Raw genomic sequence first — 14,399 nt, forward strand, 5'->3', positions numbered from 1 at the left:
TGATCAATTCGCATGGCGTTTCCTTGGCGATTGATTCCGCGAAGCTGGCGAGGATTTGGTTAGAATTCTAGTTATCACGAGAACTTTTTAACGTTGCATTTCGAGAAGTTTCATGAAATTGGAAAGCTTCGAAAGAGGAGTGATGACGGGGCTGGTAGAAGTTAGTTATTGTGAAAATTTTCTAGTTACATTTCAAGAAGTTATTGGAAAGTTTTAAAAGAGAAAGGACAATGGGGGCGATGGAAATTGATTTAGGATCCGAGAGATATTTTGAGCAGTTAACGAAATTGGAAAGTTTTGAAAGAAACGAAGGAGATTGATTTTACGAAGTGAATAATGACGCGAGAATTTTATATCTTTAATGCTACATTTTAAGGAGCTGGAGAAATTGGACGTTTTCAGAAGAAGCAAGCCTTCGACGTTTTTTACACCTTTGTCGAAAGTCGAAGCAGCGTAAAATTATTCTTTCTTAATGCAAATTGTCTACTTGTAATAGACAAGCAGTAAAGGCTAATAAATCAATTACGCAAATTTTTATGCAAACTCTACCAAACGTTAGAAAACTACACTCTAGACATTTTACCATTTTATGTGCATTCCTTAAACAATTTCGCACTTCACGTAAATAAATAATATACCGACTGAATAACTACTGAATAAATTAACATTTCCTCCTGGAAACGTTTGAAATTCGACAGATGTATGTAGACAGATTTCGCGACAGATTGCAGAACTGCCAACCGCAGGACTGCTCTTAAAAATAGATCATGCACTGACTTTTCAATAGACAGAAGCGTTCTCGATGGTGATGCCTTCGTTTTGAGTGTCGGACATATTAAGGTCGGTTTAGAAAAATGCTCAGAAAGGTGCGAGTGACTCGCGCCCTTTTGTTACGTGGCATCTGCCCATTGACAATGGTAATGGGCGTGAAATTTCGAAAAATCTCTTTTGCTACCGAAGTCGTGTCGGCTGTTGGAAAGGCCCCGCGACATAGGGAGCGCTGACAAATTCTGGTTTATGGCGAGCCAAGGCGACCAGCTGGTTCAAAAATCGTGCCAGAGAGAACTCACCTCTATTTTCGAACGATCCTCGCATTGTCGGGGGAAAACACCTTTTATCGGTTGGATCTTACGCTCCGAGTGAAGAAGTTCAAGTCGCCCGTTTCAATAATGATTTATCGTGTGACGATAACGTTGAGAGAGGATCAATTGTACGTATCTTGAAAAAAGTGAATTTTGGTAAAAAGTTGATAGTTGATCGTTGATCGTACGTAAGATTGCGTATGATTATATCTACCAGTGAAATTTATCTTTTTCTTTTTCTTCTAGTGTAGAAATTCATTTTGTAATATGAAAAGTATCTTTTAATTTATGTTTAAACGGATTAGTGAAAAATTAATAGAAAAAAATATATACTATGTAATCGTGTATAACGAAATATACAAACAGAACATTACCACGACGAAATATTTGAATAATAGAATACTAAATCCGACGTATACAAAATTATTTTGTCTGAAATAATAAAATATTTCAGTGACAAAATGTTTGAATTATATTACCATTGGTACATCGAGATTAATAACAACAATAATAAAAATTGTTTAATGAAAAACCTAAGCGATTCTTTGTTCTGTTGTATTAATTGTCAACAAAGTGGGTGTTCTAATAATCGTGGTTCCGTTATACCTGCTTCCTCAGTCACCTCGTAAAGCCAATTCACCTTTAATCCTGATCGTGTATACCGAATGAAATATCGATCGTAATTCCAGTATTAAAGGCAAACGGAAGAAGAGGATTCTTTTTCAAAGACAAATTTCTTCAGCTGCGATAGCAGCATATATAGAAACGTGTTCGAGGGAAAACACACTGCGAACGTTGGCAAAGGGGGGCGTTGTCGCGTGAAATTGTACCCAAAATATTTGTATTTTTCGTTCGTTGTGTCCATTGTAGGTAGCCGTAGATTCCGCAGGGTGTCCGACGCTACCATCACGGTAGCTGCGGCCACGAAATTTTCGTGAATGAACGTGCCGACCGAACCGGTAGCCCACCCAAATCGCTTAAATATCTTTGAATGAACGTCTCTACGTTGCGAACGATTTTATAGAAATCGACGAACGATTAGATAGTGATAAAATCGGCATTACTTTGTATAATATACAAATACAATTTAAAAACTCGTGCACATTAAACATGAAAATATTTTTAATACAAGATCTTCGAACGACAGTTCGAACAATTCTTCTGAGAGATTAACACTACCAAAACGATCGAAACGACTAATTTATAATTTATAATTTCCTATCAAAATTTTATATATTTATGGACAGAGTATTTTTACATCGAGATACATCGAGTGATTTTTAATAAAATAGAGGCTTGTGTTTCTTATTAATTTTTTTTCGTACCTTGCACTTTAGCCCCTTGCGCTGGCAACTGGTTCGCGGACCATAACGAGTGACTGAACCCGTGTACAATAATTCGTCGCTTTCTTTTCCTTTTGAACTCGTCGGTATGATATCACTAGATAGAAATTATTAAGAAGTAACAAACTATATTACAGTTACATTACAAATATACTTAAAACTGGGAAAATGTTTGGTACAAAAAATCCTCGACGTACGTGGCACGTCATTCCAGCGCAAGAGATTAATTTCCTTGCTACAACTATTTTAGTTTTAGTGTCAGTAGACATACCTAACCTAACAAAAATTCATCTTCAGAATCCTTCTTTTCTTTTCAACCTCTTTAATCATAAAAAGAAAAAAGAAGGAAAGATCCAATCTAATCAAACCTAACCTAACAAAAATTTATCTTCAGAGTCCTTCTTTCCTTTCCAACCTCTTTAATCACAAAGGAGAGATCCAACCTAACCAAACCTAACCTAACAAAAATTCATCCTCAGAATCCTTCTTTTCTTCCCAACCTCTTTAATCACGAAAAGAAAGGTCCAACCTAATCAAACCTAACCTAACAAAAATTCATCTTCAGAATCCTTCTTTCCTTTCCAACCTATTTAATTATAAAAAGAAACCTACTTAACCTAACAAAAATTCATCTTCAGAGTCCTTCTTTCCTTTCCAACCTCTTTAATCACAAAAAAAAAGGTCCAATCTAACCAAACCTAAACTAACAAAAGTTCATCTTCAGAATCCTTCTTTCCTTTCCAACCTATTTAATCACAAAAAGAAACCTACCTAACTTAATAAAAATTCATCTTCAGAATTCTTCTTTCCTTTCCAACCTCTTTAATCACAAAAGAAAAAGGTCCAATCTAACCAAACCTAAACTAACAAAAATTCATCTTCAGAATCCTTCTTTCCTTTCCAACCTCTTTAATCACAAAAAGAAAAAATGAAAAAGAGGAAAGATCCAACGATCAAAGCACGAGAAATATGAAGGTACGTAGAACAACGCAAGTTTAGGTGGAGCTGGAGGACGATGAGTAAACGCGTGGAGTAAACGCGTGTAAAAGCCGAAGGTGTTCGAGGATGGCATCGAGGCAGGAAAAGAACGAGGTGGGTTACTGCGCAAGAAAGTCAGGATCGGTGAGCAGGGACCGGTGGGCGCATGATCCTCCTGAGGCTCGTAAGGTGAGGAGAGAGCAGCTAATAAGGCGTATCAGTTACCAAGGAGACGAGGTCTCCTTAACGGCGAAGAAGAATGGCGGACGAAAAGCAAGAAGAGGAACCCCGAGGGCTTGCCGCTTGGAAAACTCATAAGTTTCAATTTAGCCGGGGATCAGCGTCCTCCGGCGAGCTTTACGGGGCTAAGCGCCGCGCCTTATATTGATTTTCACGCGTTTCGACCTTACCCTCACGTGGGAAATTTCCTACTTTCCTGGAGAACGAATATCAACCTCTGGAGGATGGAGAACGAAGTGAGGATCGAACGCTGGCGTTTCGATATTTTTTGGGTGATTCGATGCTTTGAACTCGTACACTTGGCTCTGAACCTTAAAGTATCGAATCAACAAACCAGTAGAAAATATTACAATAGAGGCACAAGCAAATATAATAAAATATGTGCCTAAACTCACGTACGTGATTTTCTTCTAGAATATAAATATCAACCACGTCAACTGTACACATTTCTAACCTTCTTTGGGTGAAAATTCATCGAAAAGTACGAAAATATTCGCACAATCGACGATGAACTGTTGTAATTTTGTGAGAAAAAAAAAAAAAAAAACAGTTGACTTGATTCTATTTTAAAGAGTGAAGTCTTCACTTCAATCTTAAGTTTGCTTCGTTCAAAAATATTTATTTTTACATCGTGCAGCAAGCGTAATAGTAAGAATACTTTTCCTTCTCGAAAATTGTAAAAATTCAAACTCGTCTCGTCCCGATGAAACGTTTTTCCATCGCTGAACAATCTTTTTTCATGATCAGATCATCGATCATTTTCTTTTACTACTAAACAATATTTGTAAAAACATTTCTTTGATACTTGCAAGCTTCTACAAAATCGAGTTTACAGGATTCATTCAGACTTTGAAGTTGCACGTTAAAACAAGTAAACTAATGTATATCACCAAAAGATATATTTCAATCAATTTACTTAATACTTTTAAATAGATATATAATAGATCAAATATATGATCAATTTTTCTTCTGAATTTCCATCAATCGCTGTTTTAAACTTGAAGTATCACCACTTTCAATTTAATAAATAACTCTCAAAGCAGACGTAGCAACACTGTCCAGATATTTTTAATTCTAATTCTCATCGCTAGTAGTGCTGCGGTGCAAAACCTAAATCGGTACGACAGGATGTGACACGAAAATGGTAAGCGGATTCTAGGACCCGGAAATAATCGTAGGGCAAAAGAATACATTGGATGGATACTATTGATACATTATATATTAGATTCATAACACTATAATAATTTCGAAATAAAACTTTTCATTTTTCACGAAAAGTACATAAAAAGTCAGGATCGAAAGGATGGAGAAAGCAAAATGTAATTTTAGGCATCGGTTACGTTCTGCATTGACGTCGTCGAAATGAAACAACAGTGGACACACTATCGTCACAGGAATATCTGTAGATCTTGATTCCAGGATAGTAGGGTAAAATTAGACGCGTTGGAGGACACGTAACACGGTCACTATGCACGGCCTGTGTTTATTTTATTGCAGCGATTCCACGATCCGCAATGCGAATATCTTCGTCATGGGTACAATTTTAACTAACCGTCTCATTCATCGCGTTTCGCAATTCCACGAGTCCGCCCACGCGGAAAATCCTTACAGGCGATTTTTCAACCATCATCGTCGCGCCTTGATCTTCGACAAGGTGAGATCTGTTGTTCGCTGAACGTGCATAAACTTGTATCTTGCAATCATTAACTCTAGATTATTACTTTTTACAATACAGACATTTTTCTGAGAGATATTGCTAGTGTCTAGATAGGAAAACTGAATTTTGGAAAATAACTATCTGAATACTGAATACTACAAAGATCAAGTATTGAATATTTTTATTACATATTTTATTATATATTTAAAATATTTTAAAAATATCTCGTTTGAAAAGAAATTGAATATTTCAATATTTGAAGATTGGAAGAATATCTAAATATTTAAAACATTCATATTTATAATATACTTAAATGTTTGAAAATTAATTTCAATTAAAATTATTATTATTAATTTAAATTAATTTATATTTATTTATATAAATTAACTATGATTTATTATATGTTGTAACAATACATCACAATAATGTCTATAATGTTTTACAATGATTCGTGATTTTTATATTGTAGGATTATTGTCGGATTGGACCAACATGATTTATAAATAATATGAGCTTACAGATTCTGCAATATACCTAATAATAAGCGACAAAATATTTCAAAATATTTGGGACGGTAGAAACGTTAGAGTCAGGTGTGGCACGATTTAATTTTACTGTGATATTAAACCACCTTGAAATAGTTCAAGGTTGCCTATATATATATATATATATATATATATATATATATATATAAAACATGAAACATTCGTTTTTCTTCTCAAGAAAAGAAGATTTCAATAAGAATTGCCTCTTTCCCTGCCAGAAAAGACCATTTATCCAACAAAAGTTAACATAAACTTTTTTTCAATCATTTCTCTTCAAAATAATATTAATAAACATAGAACATTAACAACATTCAGTTTTAGAAGAAAGTTGTTAAGTCGTAAGTAAATTGTCATACATTTCGTCGTGATCATCAATCTGGGTATCGCCGACGAGCAAAAATAAAAATGGAAACACGTCCTTGTTATTCGGGGTAAATTTATTGGAGTGGAATTGTTTGAAATACGAGGGGAGACGTACGAACGTATTTAAAATACAAAAAAAAAAAAAAAAAAGAAAAGAAATGATAGAAGGACAAATTGCAAGGTAAAAGAATATTAAAAGACACGAGGTATTAACGGATCGAAATGTTCACCCTGTACATGATGACAAGGATGTGGGTGCTACGAAACGTAGACGTCTAAATTTGAAGCGTGAGCTGGGAATTAGGTCAAGCGCTGAGAATTAGGCTGTTGTAACGTTTATGGGTTCGCGTGTCTTTTATTTTGTCGAGAAGAAACTCGAACTAATTGCTGTAAATAAATTTAACAGCGCTTGGGAGAAGAAACTTGAAAATTTATATTAATTTATATTTATTTATATAAATTAACTATGATTTATTGTATGTTGCAACAATACATCACAATGATGTCTATATAGTGTTTCACAACGATTCGTGATCATTATATTGTAGGATTATTGAAAAAGCAAAAGAAATTTTCCAAGAAATCCGAATCTCAGCCTTCGAATTTTCCGAGCTTCGAATCGTTTTCCAACGTGTGTAAGATATCTATATTTCTTATAATAATCCACGATTTACAAAAACTTTGAGAAAGTTAATTTACACGCAGAAATGTAAAGAACGATTGTGAATTCATTCGAATTCTTAATTTTTCTTTTTCTCGACAGACGAACAATATCATTTTTATTTCTCGAAAAAATGGACGCGAAAAGTCCAATCAAAGATTCCTTTATTGAATTTAATACAAAGTATTTTAATTTTCGCTCTAAACGCACCTAAATTTGTAATTCTCTGTTCAAATAAACGTGACGAAAGTTTGCAAGGAATATCTTTAATTTAAAAATATAACAAATCAAATGAAATATTTCTACTTCTATTTCTATATTTATATATCGAATCATTTCGTGGTTCGGGTTCATCTTACAACCACCCTTTATCGTCCCTTATCCTCTCATCACTTTTCAAGAGGATTTTCCGTAGTCACGCGATAGAAATTAAAGCTACAAGAACCGGAAACAGAAAGTACACCGAGCTTCTATCATCTTTGCATGCTTTATAAACATAAGCGTCAAAGATGACTTTCCTTATATCGTTCAATAGATTGTAACGAATGTAATAAATGTTTAAAAAATTATATTTACATTACATTATTTATATTTATATTGCATTTAAAATTATACTTATCTTTAATAAATAAATTATAATTACAATTATATAATTATTAAATATATAAATTTATATAATTTATATTTACATTATATTTATATTACATTTTATTCTTTACAGCTAAATAACTAAATATACGTCTTATAAATTTTATTTGATAATTGAATAAGTGTATTAGTGAATATTGATGATAGTAAAAAAAGAAAAATAATCTTTGCAGGTTGAATCTTATAATGAAGAAAAGGATTCGTCGATTGTAATGAAAACAATAATTTTTATAGTTTGTAGAACTTTCGTAATCGTCCTTCTACTACACTACCGCGTACTAGTAACTACATAGTATGTATTACCAACGTGCCAGCAGGAAATCTTCATCTATTGTGCAACTTGAAATGCCTACTGCTATTTACTTATCGATGAGATCAGCAAAACCTATCGGTCTTCGTACAATTTTCATTCTATTTGGTGATTGTTGCACCTCCCGTCGCAAAGGGAAAGAAAAACTTCCAACGAATCACCTAGATATCAAGGAAATGATCACTAACGCAGGTAAGAAATATATTTACTTTATGGACAATTTGGAAATTACTCGAAAAGTACATCGACGCGTTTAAATATCAAACTTTGAAATAGTGAACAGTAATAATACCATATTAAAAAATTTAATATTATCGATATTACGTAACGTCATTTACAAATCCTTTAATAAACGCATCAATGATGTGATGGTAAATCATTATACAAAAATGCAAATTTAATTAAATGCAATCCACAAGCCTAAATATTTGATGAAAGTTGCTACAATGATCTCTCGTGATAAATCATAATGTATAACCGCAAGGAAAAGTGCAAACTTCAATCATAATCGATAATTGTAATTATTGAATTACGTCGGTTACGAAAAATCGAAAATTCGATGAAAAATTCGTGCAATAAACAGGGTGATAAATCTTCCGTTGATACTATGACGATAAATTGGAAAGTTGGATCGATCGAGAATGTGCGATAATGGAAACGAAGTCATGGGGCTCTATCAACATCCACAGGCCAGCCTGGCCGTGGCCGAATTGAAAATAAATACGTCTCATCTCGACCGGTACAGGCAACGAAAATAGAGTTGCATTTAGAGCACCCGGTGTATACGTGCTAGGAGGTCATCACAAATGACCGAAGAGTGCCAAATCTGAAAGATCACCTTTCTTCCGTCCTTCTTACGAGTTAGCTTCCCAGCAATAGGATCTCTTCCATTCGATATGTTCCAACGATGATTTCCATTAACGAGCCAACAAAAATTATTTAATATTTAATATAATAATTGTTGATGTTTAGGGAAGGCAAATACTTCTTTTGTGTTTCATTAAGATAACAGTTAAGGGTAAATTTTCACCTATTAACGAGTTAACAAAAATTAATCTCATCGTATTTAATATAATAATTGTTGATGTTTAAACAAATACTTTTTTTGTATCATTAAGATAACAATTTAAAGGTAAATTTTCACCTATTAACGAGTTAACAAAAATTAACCTCATCATATTTAATATAATAATTGTTGATGTTTAGGCAAATACTTTTTTTGTGTTTCATTGAGATAACAGTTTAAGGGTAAATTTTCACCCATTAACGAGCCAACAAAAATTAATTTCATCGTATTTAATATAATAATTGTTTAGGAAAATACTTCTTTTGTGTTTCATTAAGATAACAGTTAAGGGTAAATTTTCACCTATTAACGAGTTAACAAAAATTAATCTCATCGTATTTAATATAATAATTGTTGATGTTTAAACAAATACTTCTTTTGTTTCATTAAGATAACAATTTAAAGATAAATTTTCACCTATTAACGAGTTAACAAAAATTAACCTCATCATATTTAATATAATAATTGTTGATGTTTAGGCAAATACTTTTTTTGCGTTTCATTGAGATAACAGTTTAAGGGTAAATTTTCACCCATTAACGAGCCAACAAAAATTAATTTCATCGTATTTAATATAATAATTGTTTAGGCAAATACTTCTTTCGTGTTTCATTAAGATAACAGTTTAAGGGCAAATTTTATTTAGGATAAATTATTTAAATAAGACTATTAAATATTATAAAGATAAATTATTAAATCAAGATTATTCTCCAGTTATTTTCGATATACGAGAGTTCTCTTTTCAATTACTGAGAATTTCAGATCGATACGTTCATTAGAATTCAATTAAATTTTATTGCGAAAGTATTATAATACAATAAAAATGTATTATAATTGTATTATAATACAATAAAAATGTATATTAAAGAAAAATATGAGGAAAATACTCTCGTATGAATATTTTTCATACCCCTTTTTAACTGTAGCAGATGATACAACTTCATTTGTGAAGTCGAAATTTGCCAATGTCTAAAATCATTCTCGATCAATTGTAGAGTTTCGGAAATTCATAAAATTAAACGTTCAATGAAACCTAATTGATCAAAACCGTAGATTTACACTTCAGACTTTAGAATGCTTATTTCACTTCTAACATCCTGTTTAAAAGATCCACGAAACTAAATATCCACCGTAAAAATTTATGCAATTTATCAATGTTGTATAGCCAAGTATTGTAAGAAATATTGCATAACGATAACATAATAATTAAAACAAATATGTTACAACTGATTTTTGACAATAAGTAACATTGCAAACAACAAACTCCCTTCCTCGTGTATGCATTCAGTTTAATTCTCCAAATTCCCGAGAGTCATAAAATTTCAACGTCTTTGGCAAATTCAATCGACCCGTCTTACGAGAAATTTATTCTATATATATCGAGACGAGTTGTAAAAGCGGTTGCTGCAACAATACGGGAAAGTTCCGTTATTCGCCGCCTATTTTCACCGATGAGGATGCGTTTCAATGACGTCATCGCATTAATCATGCGTTCGTATTTTCGCGTCCAGTGACGTATGTACGATTCAAAGATCACCTGACGTCACTCGGATGTATTTGAACAGATGTATTTGCGCCTGTGTCAAGGATAAATCCATTCGTCAGTTGCTCGCCCCTGGTTTCAACTTTTGATAAATTCGTAATGATCGCGAGCCAATTAATTTCACGCGGGATTAAAGAGATTTTCTTGGAGAGGTGAACGCAAAATTGGAAAACAAGGGAAAATTGACCGCTGTACTTTGTTATCGTCGAGCTAGGAATGGAACAGTGACGTTCGAATTGTCAATAAAACACGTTGTCTGAATCTTTGCAATATCTTTCAGAATTCGTAAAAAAAGTTAGATGGTTCAGTAAAATTTCGTTTCACGAATTTTATCACCTCACCATAAACCCTGATGAAAGAATCATAAAGTTTCTTTCAATTGATATCATTACAAGATATTCGTTTCAATAATTATATATTGTCATTCCTATTTACATACAATTTCTCTTCTTTCTATTTTCGAAATTCTTGGAGTTTGGTAAAATTGACGAGCAAATGAAGAACTTCTTTAAGATTCCTCACTTAGCAATACGGTCGAATTTAAACAAACGGTAGGCAAAGCTGTCGTTGTCAAACACGACAATGGCACTTTGTGCCATCACTTTCGAAAGCTAAACGTGCGCGTCTAAATCGAAAACGTTTCAAGGAGACAGAACTGAATCTACGCAGATCACCGTAGATTCGTGTATATCTTAACCTTAAATAAATAAATTTTGATCGATACCTTTGCCAACAAAAATTTACATAATCTCCGACATTAACCTGTCACATTATACTCGTCGATCTTCAATATTGATTGTTGTACGAGATGTTGACTATGCACGAATGAATTTAATTTCTTATTTATATCTTTAAGAGAAACAATTTTCAATTTATTGTTTCAACTGAGTCCCTAATGATCTGTTTCAATGCTTAATATGTAGCTCAAAAAATACATGTATTACAGTAGAACAAAAATAAAATTAAATGAGAAACATGATACAGTGAACTATATTTGCATAATAAAATCTTGAAGCATACGACTGTTAAAAATGAATCTTCTTTGGCTGCAATTAATTCAACTTTAAATCTTATGTAAACGACTGTCTTCCCTCGTGTCTTCTAAACAAACAGATCCCCTTTTGAGTTTCATAAATATTCGAAACAATCCAAATGAGCTATATATAATTCCATTCGCTGATGAAACGGAACGAATCAGTGTCGTCGACTGTGACAACCATGAAATAAACAAAACGGACCAAGAACTAGGAAACCACCTAAATGAAAACAGGCCAGGCGTGAGCTCATCGTATTTTTATTTAAAGAAATACACGAACGCGCGAACGTGAAAATCGTGTTCTAACGCATGATTAAACACGGTTGTAACACATGTAACATTGGCGAGCGCACGAGCAATGACATTTTCGCGACGAACGTAGAGTACGTGCGAGCAGCCTTGCAGGAGGCTTCACTTCAAGGACCAGAATATCAGATATTGCCAATGTCAATTTGGCTTGATTGTCAGGCACGTGACTTTCGAAGACGGCGAGAAAGAATAGCGCTAAACGTTCGCCAGTTTCTTGAAATACAAAAGCTGTCGAATTGTAAAAATCAAACGTTGCCAAATCGACGACTTTCATTACGTTTTCAAGGAAATCTCGGGCAAGAGGGTCCATTCATCATGCGAACGTGCTTCTTCGCGTTTGTTTCTCGGACAAGTAACGATAAATCATTAAATAAGAATTGTCAAATGACATTTCGGCGGTATTGAAATACCCAAAGTTTAAGCAATAAGTTTACAAGATTGACTTTTATATAAGAACGAGATTGACGACTGTTCGAAAATTTCAATTTCGAACAATTTACATAATTTCTTTGCGTTTGTTTCGAAGAATTCTTTCAAGAGAAACAATAATACTGAGAGTAAAGGTCTGTCGAATATAATAGAATGTAATGGGAATTTTAAGGCATCACTTTGGTAAATTGGAATATCTATTGTAAGTTTAAGTAAAAAAAAAGAGGAATTAACCGAATTGATTATGCGTCTGTTGTACTATTAAGACGTTGATAATGTCTCATTGCACGTTCGTAGAATATTGGATCGCTAGTAGGCTTATTTCTAATACGGTGTGAAGTGTTAGCGATTTTACCACGTGCTCTGCATTGGCAATGTAAAAATGACCATCGACTAATTGGATAGTGATTCACGATCAGATGCTCAGACGATTATTTGTGATCGCACTGTCTCATGATCAATTAGCGTAAATATAATGTTTCGGTTCTGCGATAATATTTACGAACCAATCTTACGATCGATTAACACAAACATAATGTTATTTTATTCACAAGACTAGATTTAACTTTATCAATAGAATTGTTGAGGATATTATAATTTTGTTTAACGCAATGATAATACGCGCTACGTTTTTTTTTTTTTTTAATTGTAAATATTTGTCAGCAACAGTATTGAATGTATATAGGTACATAGTTGAAGTAAAATCTAGTTATTATACTACATCGGTTATATCGTATTATGGATAATTAATAGATTATATCCATAGAATCGTACAGCCTTCATGAAAGTGGATTATTGAGTTATTTTAAATAACCGTGGCTCAAGTACAGTAACGCCAACGAAATATTAATAGCTAGGCTCGATATCCACGTGCGTTTCTCTACTCTTTCTCTCTCTATCACTATAGTTAACACTCTGTTCAATCTCTAAACATTATACGTTCCGCATATTCGAACCTGAAAGCATTACAATGACAGAAACAAACTGCTTCCCGATTGAACACGCATTCACCGAAATGCCAATATCCAATTCAAATCGATCACGTGCAAATTGCGCTTGAATATTTCTTCATAAATTCTTGTCACTCATTTACAGTCATTAGAGCCGATCCATCAACTGGTTCTCATATTGGCAACCTAGCAAAGGAGTACACAGATCGCTGAAAAATAAGTATCTATAGCCAAAGATCGCTGAAAAATAAGTATCTATAGACGTTATAATTCCTTGAAAAGTTTAATAGGTTCGATGGCTGTCAATTTTTAAGAAGTAAACCCGAAAAATTTGACGTTAATCGCGTAATTTATTAATTCTTCAATTCCGCTACATTAGTACACGATTGATAAATTCTTACTTCTACGAGTTTGTTCTTTCGGAGGAGACGATGTAAACAGAGATAAATCCAAGAATAATGGAATTAAAGAATTGTAAAAAGATCTGGGACTCTAAAGGAATTTAGACTAATAACAATGAAATGAAACGGCCTAAAAATATTATTTAATTATTATCGCTATTATTTAATTACTGCCATTAATAACACTATATAACTATTGACGAAATTTCAAAAGAACTACCAAAGTCAATCCAGATCTCACCTAAAAATAAAGTTCATTCAACAGCAATAAATTACCAGAGGTAAATCTAAAAACTCAGAAGCAAAATATCCAAAACACCCGATATGAAAATATCCGAAGCACATGTAATAAAACAAAAAAGAAACAAAAAAGGAAAAAAGCTCGTTTGATGTTCAAGAAGTGTACACGCGCGAGCGCCAAAAAGAACCGAAACTCAAAACCAAAATATCCGAAACCGAAAACGTCTAACATGAAAGTATGTTCCAAACTACGTGCACGCAGCTTCTTTGACATCCACAGAGTTGTATACACGCGCATTTGAATGCGTATAGAGGTGCAATATGAAGCATATCTAAAGCGTTGTTAAAAGAAAATGGCCCCTTTGATATCCAAGAATAAGCGTGAAAACACGTTCGAACGAGTTGTAGATATCGGTGAAAAGAAAGAAAAAAAGAAAGAAAGAAATAGAGAAAAACAGAAAGGTGTGGGCGTGCGGCGACCGTGAGGGCCGCGAGGATGGAAACAAGTGGAGGAAAGTCTTAATGGTCGGACGAAGAAGAAGACGAGGATGAAGCTTGGACGCGGAACGAAGCCGATCGACCAATCGTGTCCCGTTGG

Source organism: Frieseomelitta varia, unplaced genomic scaffold (assembly GCF_011392965.1).
Source record: "Frieseomelitta varia isolate USP_RPSP 00005682 unplaced genomic scaffold, Fvar_1.2 scaffold_613, whole genome shotgun sequence".
Lineage (NCBI taxonomy): Eukaryota > Metazoa > Arthropoda > Insecta > Hymenoptera > Apidae > Frieseomelitta > Frieseomelitta varia.